Here is a 14,657-nt window from a genome sequence, read left to right as displayed (position 1 = left end):
GATTATCGCGCAGCGGAATAATATCATAATCCTCCTCCATAGCCTCCCAAATATCTAAAACCTCAAGATAAGTCTCAATTCTTACTACCCAAAGATTGTAATTCTCACCATCAAAGATAGGAGGAGATATTTGGGAAAAGTTATTTTCAGAATTAATCTCTTTAACATATCCCTCAAGAAATTAGCTCTAATACCAATTGTTGGTTTTTGCTTTGAAATTACAGAAATAACAGAGAAAGTGTTGGACAAAAAAAATACTTCAATTGTATTTTTAAAGGAAATTATTTTTTTAATAACTCAAAGACATATATTTATAGCTGAATTTCTAACTTGACTTGACTTCAAATAAGGATAACTAATTCCTCATTCAAATAACAAAGGAATAACTAATTCCTAAGTCTAAGACACATAGTATTTTAATAATTTAAAAATACTAAAATTATCTACTCTTACTTTATTTTTGAGACATATCTTCAACACCAAGTCATGCTACAATGTTAAATTAAGTGATGATGGGAGGCAACATTTATTTTTTACCGTACCATAACTTTTAGAGTAATTTGCAGTATTGAACATTGTTAACGTGATGAAATGTGCAGGTTAAAGAAGAAAGAGTTAGAGATAGCTATTTCATCTGACAATGAGAGTGATGAGCCATAAGCTCAATCATTAACTTGTAGAGTTGAAAATTTAGATTTTTAATAAGGGTGATAGTAAGTCTGATGCCTCATCCACCACTTGATGGGTTGTCACTCTTGGTTGTCCATTGTTTATTTAAAAAGAGTTAGACTATGTAAGGAGCTGTAATCTATGTGAGATCCATTTGCCCTGATCAACAATTGTTAATTCAAAATAAGTTAGTATTTGTAAGGCTAACAGTCTCACTGACGAGCCATCATCCAAGAGATGGGAAATCGTATAATCATCGAGCCCATGTAAGTATTTGTATTTTACAAATTAACAAACCCCACCTCCTCTACGCAATCACCTCTCAACCCATGAACCCTACCCACTAAATTCTAACCAAACCAAATTAACCTAAATAATCTCAATCCAAAATCCTAAGCCCAATTATCCCAATTGATTAATGTTGAGATATTACATATCTTGTACATTTATTCTTGTTTATTTGTTTCACAGTGTTGAGATATTACATATCTTGTACATTTATTCTTGTATATTTATTTTCCATAGTTGTAGATCAAATCCCATTAATTGGGATCATGATTTCCTTTCTAAAAGATGGATTGATTGATTTGAATCAACTTGTATATATATTGAGTTTGTGAATAATAAAACTACAGCAACTCAAGATATTTTCTCTCCTTTTCAACATAGTTTATAGCTTGACCATTCCAAAAACCCAAATACTAGCAATAAGAGTCACAATATGGATTCATCAAATCCATATTTTCTTCAACATTAAGATCATCCCAGCCACATGCTTGTTCCAATAAAATTGAATGGGATCAATTATCCATCCTCGATCAAATCCATGATTCATTCTCTCACGACCAAAAATAAGTTATCTTTTATTGATGGATCAATCAAATGACCGTCGAAAAATGATAAGCCAGTAGATTATGATCTGTGGAATCAGTGCAATAGTATGATTTTATTATGGCTTGCTCATTCTGTGGAAACTAATCTAGAAAAAGGAGTCATTCATGCCAAAACTGCTCACCATGTAAGGCAAGACCTTAAAGATCAATTTTCACAAAAGAATGCACTAACAATATATCAGATTCAAAAATCATTGGCTTCACTCTCGCAAGGTAATATGAATGTTTCTTCCTATTTTACAAAACTCAAAGGTCTTTGGGATGAATTAGATACATTTTGGATACTTTCCACATGCAACCAAATCAAAACACACACTGATCAAATTAAAGAAGATAGTCTAATTTAATTTTTTATGGGTCTAAATGATGTCTATAATGTTGTTCGATCAAATATTCTCATGATGTCTCTGCTGCCTAATGTATGCCAAGCATATTCTCTGGTTATTCAAGAGGAAACACAGAGACAAATGATGATGAAATCAAAAGAAAGTTCCTCCACCGTAGCTACGCTTCAAAGACGTACTAATAATTTTTTTTAAAACGCAAGGATAAGCAACATTGTGACCATTGCAATAGAGAAAACCACACAATTGAGAACTACCGCACTCTAAAATTTCATTCCAAACATTGCAATAGAAAAGGTCATACTAAGGATAGATGCAAGTTTAAAAATGGCACTTGGGCACTCATCAACTCAGGAAGCCAAAATAATCAACAACAAGGCAGATCTCAGGACAATCCTTCTCATGTTACTAATTTAGCATAATCTTTTCAATCTAAGAAGGAGGTTCATTCACAAGATGACAATGGTTCATATGGACTTTAACAACTTCAATAAATTACTCATGCAGTAAGCTTGTTGTCTCAAAATAATAATTACTTTTGATTCCACATTGTTCACTCAAACAAAATCCCCGTCAATACCTATTTTCAATTTACCTAATGGGTTGTCAGTACCAATTCATTCTACTGGCATAATTCCATTCAACTCAGACATCACTTTTAATGATGTTTTACATATTCCCTCTTTTCGCTTAAATTTAATGTCTATTAGCAAACTTACCAATGATCTAAATTGTTGTGCCCTTTTGTTTCCCTCTTTTTTTGTACTACAAGACTTCGCTACGAGGAAGAAGATTGGCTTGAGTAAACATCATTTGGTTTCTCTTACATGTCATCAATGCAACAACCACCCATTTCCCATCAAGTTTAACAACCAAAATATTTATGGCACACGCATCTAGGCCACCCGTCATCTTCTCACCTCAGATTAATTGCTCTACTATTAGCTTCTCATAGTATTTCTTTTGATAATAATTGTGATGTTTATCCTTTGGATAAATAGAAATGACTTGCATTTCCATTGAGTAACATGTCTAATCTTGCTCCATTTGACTTGTTACATTGCCATTTTAGGGTCCTCATCGAGTACCTACAGTTTCAAGGGCTCATTTTTTTCTTACTATTGTGGATGATTTTACAAGATGCACCTGGTTATTTCTCATGAAATACAAGTATGAAAATTCTCATCTTTTATATCATTTACTAAAAATCAATTTCATACTTCAGTTAAAAAAATTACGATGGAAAATGGCACAGAATTTGAAGCAATGAAATTCTTTTTACACTCTCATGGAATTGAATTTCAAAGAACTTGTGTTTCAACTCCACAATAAAATGGAGTAGTTGGATGTAAGCATCGTCATATTCTAAATATTTACCTTTTGGGGAAAATGCCTTTTGACTACTGTTATATTATTAACCAACTACCAATCTCATTGTTACATTCTAAGTCACCTTATGAGTTCTTATATCACAAATCACCATCACTTAGTCATCTAAAAGTTTTTGGTCATTTGTGCTATGCTACTGTTGTCCAACATAAACAGAAATTTGATTCCTGGGCTAAATGTTGTGTCTTTGTTGGTTATCCTACTAGTCAAAAAGGTTACAACATTTATGACCTGGGAACAAAACAACTTTTCATAAGTCGTGATGTCAAATTTTCTGTAACTATCTTTCCATTAAGTCTAGTTACACCAACTTTGATGTTATTGCCATCTCAATCCTCTTCTAGCATAATTGACGTTTTGTCTTCTCCACCATCTTTCATAAAACAGGTCCCATCGTCTCAACCTCAACCCAATGAGAAAGTAGAATCGCATGAACTCATAATTACAGAGGATGTTTCCAACAATCCTACCCAATCTAAAATTTTAGCAAATTATAGTCCATCCACTTCAGATGAATCCAACCAACTTGTTAAAAATCCAACATCAAATGACTCTCTTTAACCTATTTTAGTCACTTTGAATGTTGCAGTTCCTTCATATCCCCTTTTAAGGCAATCTACTCATCCAAGATAAACTCTAGAATGGCATAAAGACTACATATTACCAACTCAAGACAGTCATTCTTCTGCTATGCCAAGTGCTAAAATAGGTACTCAATATCCTCTCTCTTATATTTTTTCTCACTCTCGTATATCTTCAACACATTGTACTTTTTTAGCTAATATTAAAAGTCACAGAGAACCTATTTCATATGCTCAGTCCATTCTTGATCCACGTTAGCGAAAATCCATGAATGTAGAATTAGAAGCATTAAAACAAAATAAAACTTTGAGCTTAGTTCCACTCCATGTTGGTCAGAAACCCATTAGATATAAATGGGTTTATAAAATAAAATACAAATTGGATGAAATGATTGAGCATTATAAGGCCCATCTTGTTGCAAAGGGATATACTCAAATTAAGGGAATTGATTATCAAGAAACTTTTTCTCCCGCAGAAAAACTCACGACACTTTGTTGCCTTCTTACAGTTATTTCTGCAAGAAATTGGTTTGCCTATCAATTGGATGTCCAAAAATGTTTTCCTTCATGGATCCCTACATAAAGAGGTGTATATGGAACCTCTACCAGGTTTTCTACGCCAGGGGGAGAACACCGTATGACGGATTTACAAGCCCCTTTATGGCCTTAAACAAGCATCAAGAAATTGGTTTCTCACATTTTCAGAGGCTATTCATAAAGTGGGTTTTCAACAATCAAAGGCTGATCATTCACTTTTCACCAAGGAGAAAGGTACATCATTTACAGTGATCCTTATTTATGTTGATGACATACTTTTCACAGGCAATGATCTTAAAGAAATTGAACACATCAAAAGGTTTCTTCTCAAATGCTTCTGCATTAAAGATCTTGGGGATTTGAAATATATTCTAGCATTGAATTTTCTCAATCAAAGAAAGGGATCCTTATGTCTCAGAGGAAATATGTAATGGATATTATGCAAGATTCAGGAATCCTAGGAGCAAGGCCTGAAAAATTTCCAATGGAACAAAATTTAAAGCTAACTTCTACAAATGGAATTCCACTTAATGAAACAACTAAATATAGAAGATTAGTTGGAATATTGATTTATCCCACTGTCACACGGCCTGACACTATTTACTCTACTCAAACACTCTAGCAATTCATGCACGAGCCAAGAAAACCTTATTGGGATACTGCTATGTGAGTTCTCAAATACATCAAGGGTACTCTAGGTCAAGGTTTATTATTTCCTTCCACATACAATCTTATTTTAAAGGCCATTTGTGATTCAGATTGGGGTAGTTATCGAACCACAACGAGGTTTGTCATAGGATACTATATTTTTTTTGGAAATTCACTTATCTCGTGGAAATAAAAGAAACAATTAGTTATTTCTAGATCATCAGCAGAGGTAGAGTATCGAGATTTATAAAACACGTTCATTACCCTATCCTAAATTCACTTATTAAGGATACTTCATTACCCACATTCATTACCTTATATTAAGTCAAGTTATTCCATTATCTATAATTTATAAAACAATGACAAATCCCATGATTTATCAATACCAACAATTAACCATCAAACCTACGCATACCTTACAAAAAATAGAATTTATAAATTGAGTTCATTTTTGTTGTTATCTAGAATTACATCTTCTCCAACATATTTTAAGTTCTCTAGCGTTCATAATTTATTTGTGATATAGATTTGTAACAATTCGTATTTCAGGCTAGAATGTAAACCTTTGTTCGTACGCGTAATAGTTCCAAAAGAAAATAAATCATGTGAAAATTTAGTGTGTTAATCAATTATGTAGTGTGGGAATATAGTTGAGCATGAACTGAGATCATAAGGGTCCCTTAACTCAAAGACGAGTTTAAAGATTTCTTATCGATTGAGTTTTAGTGAGCGTCTAAATAAGGTTCAAGTTACATCGATGATAACTATTTTTATATAATGAATTAGGATTCCTACTATATATCAAATGAAATATATTTGAGTCCTCTCTACAATGCCACTAGTTTTTCCTAAATCCGATATCGGGTAAAAATGTTATGCCCATTTTATAGAGAGATGTCAATCTGCCGAGGGTGCGACAGCCGACCCGATGGACTGTCAGGCCTGTGATGGACCATCAAGCCTTACATCAACCCAAAAATAGTGAGTTTAGTCACTAGATATGACCCTACAATTCTAGTAATGGTCCATCAACCAAGCTGTCGAGCAAAAAATCCGAAGTTTACGAAGGTAGGATGTTTTAAAAGGGGTGTTTTGCTACTTTTCCTCCTCAAAAAACCTCCCCAATGGATTAAATTACTCTCAAAACATTATTAATCAATCAGTATCAATTATAAAATATCAAAATCCTCTTTTCACTCTAAAATAATAAGATCAAACTAGGTTTCCTCTAAGTTCAAGAATTCAAGAAAAGTGTCAAGATTGGAGTTCTAATTTTCAAATTAAACTACTTATGGTACGTGGGGTTGTCCTAACCTCATGGGCATGTGTTTCCTTTGAAATTTTAACAAATTTTCAAATTTTATAAGTATATATATACATATGGTGAGTTTGGGAATTTGTTTTAAAAGCATGTATTGTGAACATAGTTTGATGAAGGTATCTAATGGTCATGGGATTTCTTTTCATAACTTTGATATATGATTCCATATATATATGTGTGTGCTTTGAACTTGAAGGATGGTTTTGAATATGAATAGTGAATCCTTTAAATCCATGATGATATTTATGTTCTTGAATGGTATTGAATTGTACACTATTGAGAGCATGGTTTAAGAACCCTTTTTGAATAATAGATTATACTAAACCAATGTTGAAGGATAATTTTTAAACAAATTATGATTTTTCTTAAGTTTTAAGCTTTCTATAATTAATATGTATGTGTTAAATAATTGATATGTGAAAGGCTGTGAAATGGTAGACTATAAATGACTTGCAAGTTGGGGGTATAACGATACCCATAGAGAAATTACCCTTGGAAGAAAAAGGAAAGAAGGTTGTAAACATGATGCATGATTTCTATTAATAAGATAAAACTAGACTAATGTAAGTTGGATAATTACCCAAAGAAAGCACGAGTGTGGAGACTTTGTTCTGGAAATCGTGATTTTCCGACATGGGACTTTGATACCCTACTATGTGATCTTGTGTAACTTGTATTTTGTCGTCCCAATTCGGGACTATGTTTGGGAGACCTACTATGTGATATTGTGCCCAACCATAAATTATTGAATTGGCTGGGGAATTTGACACCCTGCTTTGTGATTTTGTGTGTTCTCCCCTCACTAGAACTCCAAGCTTGGCGGCAAATCGAGATTTGGTGGTTTGTGTAAACATGAATTTGTAGAGTGTACCATCTACCACAATAATGCAAAAGTAAATGCATTAAATTATTTTGTGACACTATTTATATAAAATAGCTCACCTATGTTGTGTAAAAGATGTATTTTTTTAGATTACTTTGTGTACCAGTATATCTGTATTGATCCCTATATTTCAAGATCTGGGGTATAGTCTTGGGGCCCAGTTAAGCAGTAGAGAGGTGTTTTAGAGATTTGCAGTTGGTGAACCTCCCTTATTTCAGAAGGCCGAGTTTATAGAACATTGTCATTTATTTAGTTTATGGTTTGACTGGGAGCCTTGTCTCGGTCTTCTTTTAGATTTAAGATGAATCATGTAATGTTAGAGATTTCACAGATGAGTGTTAGGTGTTTAGAGTATTCAGAATTTCCTTTTTAATTGTTTAAAGTTTATGATATTGACCAGGATTTTTTTGTGTTTTGTTTTTTCGCAAATTTCCTTATATCATATGATCATTGTGCATAATTACAAGATAAAAAAAATGTATCTGGGCCTTCATCGTTCATGATACTCATTACGGTTGGGCCCCAGCTTGGGTCATGACAAACATAGTATGGTAGCATGGTTCATGGTCCCAAGGTATCTGCGAAATTACGTCAGGTAAAGTCCTGATTATGGGTGTGTAGAGCGCTACACTTATAAATAGGAGGCTACAAGGCATTTAGTAATATCTCCCTTATTTGATGATTTAGTCTGTGTTGTAGAGTCTAAATGTCCTTTAATCAATGATCTCTTGTATTTTAGAAAATTTTCATGTGTTTCTATCTCTCCAATGAACAGAAGGCCCTAGATTAAGATGTGTACCCTACCCATGGGATGAGGACACATAATAGGGCTCATAATTCAGAGCTTTTTGCTACTCCAGGAGTTCCACCTATTCAGACCAGTCCACCTAGGGAACCCAAGGCTCCTTTTTCTGGAGCTAACATACTTAACTTCCCTAGAGAGTGGTTTTGAATACTGTGTACAGACAGTCTATCCATATGATTTCACAGCTGGTAGCCTCTCAGACCCGTCGGTTTAAAAATGTGGGTTCTATGTCGGGTTAATCTAAGACTATCCGAGTTGGTCAATTCATGAGACTGAACCCACCTATGTTCATTAGAATGAAGGTTGAGAAAGACCCCCAAGGGCTCATTGATGAGTTAGAGAAGATTTATAGAGTTATGAATGTGAATGAGGTTCGAAGGATAGTGATGCTGAGCTTTCTATATGGGGTGATTTTGTAGAAGCCTTTCTAGATTGATTCTTTACTCGGGAATCGAGGGAATCCAAGGATGAAGAGTTTACAAACATAAAGCAAGGGAAGATGAGTGTTAAGGAGTACACCCTAAAATTTAACCAGTTATCCCGTTATGCTCCAAAATTGGTGGGTAACATGAGGGCCCACATGAGGAATTTTGCATCCAATCTCTAGGATGATCTAGTGTTGAAGTGTAAAGGAGCAATACTGAATAGAGACATGGATTTCTCTAGACTTTCCATTCATATGCAACAGGTTGAGAAGAAAAAAATAGTGGCAGAAGCAAGGGAGAAAGATAGGCAGGCTAAGAGGGTGAGATCTAGAATAACAGTCAATAATATGTTGGCAATTAAGGGATCAAGTTGTTTAAAAAGAAGTTTTAGAGCAATGCTTAGTCCTCAGCAAGTGCACCTGTACTTAGTCCTTTGGGTGAACAGTGGTTCCAGTCAGGAGATAGGCCCAGAGCTCAGGGCAACCAGTCCTAGAGGAGCGTAACTCAACCTGATAGATTATTTCCTCATTGTGGTATTTATGGTAAAAGTCATCCAGGGAAATGTTATTTTGAGAAATGGAATTTCTAGTCTTGCAGCCAAGTAGGCCACATTCAGAGAGATTGCCCTTTCGCCAAAGGAAATATAGGGAGAGCTAAGTTCCAAGCCGTATTCACAGCCCCCATCCTAAAGGATCTACTCTAGCTATCGGTGGTGGTTTCAACTAATTATATTCTTTATCTAACCTACAAGATGCAGAGGCTTCTACAGATGTAACGACGGGTACATTACAAATTTTCTCCTGTAATGTGTATGTGTTGCTGTATCCAGTGTCTAATTTGTCCTATGTGACCTCGTATGTGGCATTTAGTTTTATTAGTGGGCCCAAAAATATTCTAGAACCCTTCTCTATTTATACTCATATTGGTGACTCTATTGTGGCTAGAAGGGTGCATAGAAACTGTGTTGCATCCATTTGTGATCGTGATACTATGGCAAACCTTGTAGAGTTTGATATGGTTAACTTTGATGCTGTCTTGGAGATAGATTGGCTCTATTCGTGTTATACCACATTAGACTGTAGAACCCAAAAAGTTACCTTCTCTTTTCTGAATAATCCAGTGATAGAGTGGGAGGGGTATTCTTTAGCACCCAAAGGGAAATCCATATCTTATCTTAGATCTCATAGGCTTATATCAAAGGGTTATTTGTATCATCATATTTGGGTCAAAGATTCCATTGCTAAAAGTCCTTCCCTTCAGTCTACCCCTGTATTTAATAAATTCCCAAAAGTCTTTTTCGATGATCTCCCAGGGATACCACCTGATTGGGAGATAGATTTTGGCATTGACTTGTTGTCAGACACCCAGCCTATTTCTATTCTGCCATACATAATGGCTCAATTAAAAGAATTGAAAGAACAATTAAAAGACCTTCTAGACAAGGGCTTTATCCATCCTAATATTTATCATTGGTTGCACCTGTACTCTTTGTTCATAAGAAAGACAGTTCCTTTCGTATGTGTATTGACTACCGTCAGCTCAATAAGGTCACTGTTAAAAATAAATACCCTCTTCCCAGAATTGATATTTTGTTTGATCAAATCCAAGGTACAAAATATTTCTCTATTATAGACCTCCATTTGGGGTATCATTAGTTGAAGGTTAGGGAGGCTAACATTCCCAAAATAGCTTTCCAAACCCAATATGGCCATTATGAGTTCTTAGTTATGTCCTTCGACTGACTAATGCCCCTGTTGCCTTCATGGATCTTATAAATAGGGTGTTCCATCAGTTTCTAGACCTGTTTGTCATAAATTTCATCGACGACATCTTAGTTTACTCCAAGAATTAGGAAGATCATACCAATCGCCTCCGAACCATCCTTCAAACCCTCAAAGATCATAAGTTGTATTCAAAATTCTCCAAGTATGAATTCTGGCTTAGTGTTATTTCTTTCTTGGGCATATTATGTCTAGTGAGGGAATTAAGGTTGACCCCTAAAAGATTGATGCAGTAATAAAATGGCCCAGGCCCATGACTCCAACCAATATCCGGAGCTTTTTGGGTTTGGCAGGGTATTACAAAAGGTTCATAGAAAGGTTTTCCTCCATTGCTGCTCCACTTACCAAGTTGATGTAGAAAAAGGTGAAATTTATGTGGTCTTACTCATGTGAAATTAGTTTTGAGAAACTAAAATATAAGTTGACTACTGCACCTATTTTGACCCTTCCTGGAGGTACAGAGGGTTTTGTTGTTTACTATGATGCATCCCGAGTGGGACATGGGTGTGTACTTATACATCGTAGCAAGGTGGTAGCTTATGTATCTATTCAGTTGAAGGTGCACTACAAAATTACCCCACCCATGACTTGGAGTTGGCAGCAGTGCTATTCACACTAAAGATGTGGCACCATTATTTGTATGGTGTTCACATTGATATTTTCACTGACCATAAAAGTTTACAATATGTTTTCTCATAGAAAGAACTGAATCTCAGGCATAGGCGTTCGTAGGAACTATTGAAAGATTATGAACTGAGCCAGCACAATATTCCGGTCAAGGCAAATGTGGTGGTCAATGGCCTTAGCAGGTTGTCAATAGGCAGTCTTGCTCATGTTGAGGAAGGCAAAAAGAAGATGGTGAAATATATTCACCGGCTTGTAAATCTAGGGGTTTGACTTCTAGATTTCAAAGATGGAGGAGTAATTGTTCATGAGATAGCTAAATCTTCCCTATGTGCTGAAGTTAAGGAAAGACAAGTGTAAGACCCCATCTTGATGCAGATTAACAAAGAATTTGGTCAATAGAAGGTGATGATTTTTAAATTAGAAGTGATGGAATTTTAAGGTGTTAAGGTAGGCTATGTGTACAGAACATAGATGGGCTGCGAGAGAGAATTCATGACAAGGCTAACACTTTAAGGTATGTTGTTCACCCATTGGTGGAACAAAATGAAAAGAGATGTTGTTGAATTTGTGTCTAAGTGCTTGAATTGTCAACAAGACAACGTAGAACATTTAAGGCCGGAGGGGTACTTCCCAAGAGATAGATTTGCCTATGTTGAAATGGGAGATGATCAATATTGATTTTATCATAGGGATTCCAACATCCCAGAGCCAATATGACTCCATTTGGGTGATTGTTGATCGGATGATCAAGTCAGCTCACTTTCTGCCTGTGAGGACTAACTATTCGGGAGATGATTATTCCAAGTTGTACATTGAGGAAATAGTGTTCTTGCATGGAGCACCAATATTCATTATATTTGATCGAGGTATACAATTCTCTTCATAGTTTTGGCGGTCTTTTCAGAGGGTTTTAGGTACCCAAGTGAACCTGAGTACTGCCTTTCACCCTAGACTGATGGGCAAGCTGAGCGCACTGTTCAAACCCTTAAGGGTATGTTAAAGGCCTGTGGAATTGACTTCAAAGGTAATTGGGTAGATCATTTGCCATTGATAGATTTCAGCTACAGTAATAGCTACCATGACATTATTCAGATGGCTCCTTTTGAAGAACTTTTTTGGAGGAGATGTAGATCACTAATTGGGTGGCATAAAGTGGGTGAAACTCAATTGTTTGGGCCTGACGTTGTTCATCAGGCAATAGAGAAGGTTAATATCATTAGGGAATGACTTAAGATAGATCAGAGTCATCAGAGATCCTATGCCGATGTTAGGAGAAGGGAGTTAGAATTTGAGGTTAGTGACTGGGTGTTTCTCAAAGTCTCCCCTATGAAGGGAGTCATGTGTTTCAGAAAGAAAGAGAAGTGTAGTCCTCGTTATATAGGATTGTATTAGATTTTGAAGAGGATTGGTGGGGATGCCTATGAGTTAGGTTTTCCCGCAAGCCTAGCTTTTGATCATCCAGTATTCCATGTGTTCATTTTGAAGAAGTGCATTGGAGATCACTCCCTATTATTGCCGGTAGAGGAGATCAACATGAAAGACTCCTTGTCATATGAAGAAAAACCCATTGCCATTTTAGATCTCCAAGTTCAAAAGTTGAGGAGTGAGGAAATAGCTTCAGTTAAGTGATGGGGAGGAATCAAAAAACTGAGGAAGCTACTTGGGAGCCAAAGGATGATATGCGTGAGAGGTACCGACTCTTTTTGAAGCCATGGATGATGATTTAAAAGGTAAAAATCTTATTCTACTCTTTTTTTTCTTCCATTAAGCTCTTGAAATCGTGCTTGTTATGTCCTGAGTCATCATTCGGGGATGAATCATCTCGGGGGGGATAATGTAACAAACCTTATTTTGGGCTAGAATGTAAATCGTCGTTCCTTCTTATAATAGTTCCAAAGCCAATTAATCCTATGAAAATTTAGTGTGTTAATCAATTATGTAGTGTAGTAATCTAATTGAGCATAAATTGAGATCATAGGTGTCCCTTAACTCAAAGACGAGTTGAAAGCTTTCATATCGATTGAGTTTTAGTGATTGACTAAACTTGGGTCAACTTAAATCGACCATAACTTTTTGTATATTAAAAATTAATGTTCCTACTATATACAAAATGAAAGGTCTTTGATTCCTCTTTCCAATGCCACTAATTTAGTCTTAATCCTATATCGGGTTAAAAAGTTATTCCCATTTGATAGAGAGGTTTCAATCTGTCGAGGGTACGACAGCTGACCCGACGGGTCTCCAGGTCCTTGATGGACCATCAAGCCTTCCGTCACCCCAAAAATAGTGAGTTCAATCAATAAAAATGACCCGATGGTTGAGGTGACGGTCCGTAACCTACCTGATGATCCGTCAACCAAGCCATTGGATAAAAAATCCAAAGTTTGCAAAGGCAGGATGTTTTAAAAGGGGTGTTTTTGTACTTTTCCTCCTCAAAAAACCTCCCCAATTGATTTAATTACTCTCTAAAAGTTATTAATCAATCATTGTCATTTATACAATATCAAAATCCTCTTTTCACTCTCAAAAAATAAAGATCAAACTAGGGCTTCCTCTAAGTTCAAGAATTCAAGAAAAGTGTCAAAATTGTAGTTCCAATTTTCAAATTAAACAACTTAACGTACGTGGGTTTGTCTTGATATCATGGCCATGTGTTTTCTATCAAATTTTAACAAAGTTTCAAACTTTATAAGTATATATATACATGTGGTGAGTTTTGGAATTTGTTTTAAAAGCATGTCTTGTGAACATAGTTTGATGAAGGTATCTAATGGTCATGGGATTTCTTTTCATAACCTTGATTTATGATTTCATTAATATATATATATATATATATATATATGTGTGTGTGTGTGTGTGCTTTGAACTTGAAGGATGGTTTTGAATCTGAATTTTCAATCATTTAAATCCATGGTGATATTTATGTACTTGTATGGTATTGAATTGTACACTATTGAGAGCATGGTTTAAGAACCCTTTTGGAATAATAGACTTATGCTAAACCAATGTTGAAGGGTAATTTTTAAGCAAATGATGATTTTTTCTTAAGTTTTAAGGTTTTTATAATCAATGTATATGTGTTGAATGATTGGTATGCGAAAGGTTGTGAAATAGTGGGCTATAAATGACTTGAAAGTTTGGGGTATGACAATGCCCCATCGAGAAATTACCCTTGGAAGCAAAAGAAAATAAGGTTGTGAGCATGATTCATGTTTTCTTTTAATGATCTTAAACTAGACTAATGTGATTTGGATGCTTACCTTAAGAAAGCACGAGTCAAGAGACTCTGTACTGGAAACTGTGATTTGCCGACATGAAACTTTGGTACCCCGCTATGTGATCTTGTGTACCTTGTATTATGTCGTCCCAATTCGGGACTATGGTTAGGAGCCCTGCTATGTGATGTTGTACCCAACCACGATATACTGAATTGACTGGGGAATTTGACACCCTTCTTTGTGATCTTCTGTGTTCTCCCCTCACTAGAACTCCGAGCTTGAAGGCAAACTGATATTTGGTGGTCTGTGTAAACATGAATTTGTAGGATGTACCATCTATTACAATAATGCTAAAGTAAATTAAGATACAGAGGAAAGAAATGCGTTTGGAAACTCCTCCTAATATGCCCATGTGCTTTCAAATTATTTTGTGACACTATTTATATAAATGCTCTCACCTATATTGTGCCAAAGTTGTATTTTGTATTTGGATTACTCTGCATACTAGTAAATTCGTATTAACCCCAATATTTTAG

Source organism: Capsicum annuum, chromosome 6 (genome assembly GCF_002878395.1).
Source record: "Capsicum annuum cultivar UCD-10X-F1 chromosome 6, UCD10Xv1.1, whole genome shotgun sequence".
NCBI classification, from domain to species: domain Eukaryota; kingdom Viridiplantae; phylum Streptophyta; class Magnoliopsida; order Solanales; family Solanaceae; genus Capsicum; species Capsicum annuum.
This window is presented reverse-complemented; position numbering follows the sequence as displayed.